Raw genomic sequence first — 2,282 nt, 5'->3', positions numbered from 1 at the left:
TGGGCGTTGAGTAAAGAGCATCTTCTGCTAAACTGCGGGCTGGGGTTGTCACTCAATGTGTCCCTCCAGCCAAAAAAGCCACCGGGAGGTGGTGGCTTCACCTATATGTGCATGCACAACACATGGAATTGTGTAATGGCCTGGGTGGGGGCAGTGGGGTGCTTGGGGGGAGCAAAGGGGGTGCAAGAAGATGCAGCAGCCCCTGGCCCCGAGGGAGCTGCTTGGGTTGTGCTGGAATCAGTTTATTTGCTGCTGCAGCTGCTCTGGCTGGAAACATCCCCTAGAAAAGGTTTGTCACTGGAGAAGAGGGAGTGGGAGATGCTGTGGAAGCTGTAGGTGGTCGGTGGTTGTGTCCCCCTCCACCACGTCACCCTGCATGCTGGGAGCTGCATCCCCTCCCTGGGGTAGTCAGCTGGGTGGGTGTCCTCCCCAAAAAGGACCTCGTAGGGGTTGTATGTGCCATGGGGACATGGCTGGGAGGGTGGCACAGCCTGGGGATCCCCGCTGTGGTGGGAGGGACATGGGGGACAGCATGGGGACAGAGCAGGGGATGCTCCAGTGACCTGCTGGTCCCAGTAAGCCGGCAAGAGGGGAAAATGCTGACCTGGATTTTAGTTTTAAACTCCTGGTGGGTGGCAAAATCCTTGAGGGTCTTGATCTCGTCATCGTGGTGGTCCCAGCAGGAGGCCACCAGTTCGATGTCCTTGTGGGTGCGAGATGAGACCTGGAGGAAGGGGGAGACGGGGACAGGGATGGGGACAGCGGCCCCTCTCCTGCAGCAGACAGGCACCCCCAGAGAGCGAGGGGGCAGGGGACATGGGAGACGGGATCTGCACGGGGTCCTCAGCCCCACACAGTGTTCCAAGCCAGTGTGGAGCACCCCGGAGAGGCTGGCATGACCCAGGACACGTACTGGGGACACTGGGAGCCCTGTCTGCCTAGGGCCAGCCTCGCCCGGGGCTTTGCATCCTTGGCATGAGCAGGATGTGGCCAACGTCCGGGCTCCAGCCCCGCCGGGACCAGCAGGGGGCAGCCGCAGTGTGCCCACAGCCCGGGACCCCCCAGCCCTGGGGAACCCCCCCTCGCCAAGCCTAGCAGGGACCCCCCCAAACCCCAGGGGCAGTTCAGCCTCAAGGGGTCCCTGAAATGCCCACAGCCCCATACTTGACACCCCTTGAGCCCCACTTCGGGGGTCACCCCGTCCCTGAAGAATAAGGGGGGGGCACAGCCTGGGCCAACTCCTAGTATATATGATAGGGATTTTGGGGTGTCCCTATACTGGCAAGAGGAGGATGGGGGCACCAGAGAGGTGGAAATGGGGTGGCTGTGCTGGGGGGGAGGGGGCACGATGACACGCATGAACGGGTGTGCCCCCCCCATCTCGGCCCTATATTTACTGGTGAAGCGGTGGCTTTATTTTGGCAGCTCCGGGCTGGTAAATATTGGCTTAAACCGAAAGCCAGACGCCTGACTCACGGCGTCTTAACAAACACAGGAAGGGGCCCCTGGTGCGTGTGGGGTGCTGCCAGCCCTGGGGACGGGGACAGGGGGGGGGGGCGACATGACACCCCACACCAGGGTGGGGGCACCCTGGGCTGGGAGGGGTGGGTGTGAACAGGGCATCCTTGTGCAGGCGGATTTTGCTGCCACGAGGTTCTGGCAAAGGGGGTGAACGGGGGAGGGATGCACCCCCCCACCAGGGACCTTAATTCACCCCGGGTGATGGAGGGGTGCAAGCATTGGGGTGCCCCATCCTCACACCCTGCTTTGCACAGGGTCCCCCCCTTGGTGAAAAGGACACAAGGAGGAGTATGAGGCTGAAAGGGTGTTAGGGGGAGGGGGGGGGCACCCCAAGCTACCCCCCCCCCCCACGTACCCCACCTTGCATGGCAGGGGTGGAACCCCATTCCAGCTGTTGGGGTGAGGCCGGTGTCCTGCGCTGCACCCTGTTTGGAGGGGGGGGGGGGGCACGAGGGGTATCCCCCCCGCCGGGGACCTCAGTTCACCCTGGGTGATGGAGGGGTGCAAGCACTGGAGTGCTCCAGCCTCACACTCTGCTTTGCACAGGGTCCGTCCCCCCCTTGGTGAAAAGGCAACGAGGAGGAGTAAGAGTCTGAAGGGGCTTTGGGCATGGGGGGCACCCCTAGCCCCCCCCCCAATCTCACCCCATCACCAGCGTTGCACCCCACTTTGCACCCCCATCCCCGCCTCCTCCATCAGGGAGCCCCAGGGTCCTCCCCTGCGCGGCGGGGGGGCCGGGACTGGAAGGTTTTTTCCCGCCC

General features: G+C 63.3%; 1 protein-coding gene across 2 annotated transcripts in view; it reads left to right on the top strand.

Moving 5' to 3' along the window:
* CLPS (colipase) overlaps positions 1–2,282 on the top strand; it is a 20,479-nt gene that overhangs the window by 5,254 nt on the left and 12,943 nt on the right. The gene's annotated exons all lie outside the window — the stretch shown is intronic.

The sequence above is a fragment of the Calidris pugnax genome, unplaced genomic scaffold, assembly GCF_001431845.1.
Source record: "Calidris pugnax isolate Ruff unplaced genomic scaffold, ASM143184v1 scaffold245, whole genome shotgun sequence".
In the NCBI taxonomy this organism is placed as follows: Eukaryota; Metazoa; Chordata; class Aves; order Charadriiformes; family Scolopacidae; genus Calidris; species Calidris pugnax.
Note: the sequence above shows the minus strand (reverse complement) of the source record. Positions and strands in the feature narration are given on the sequence as shown.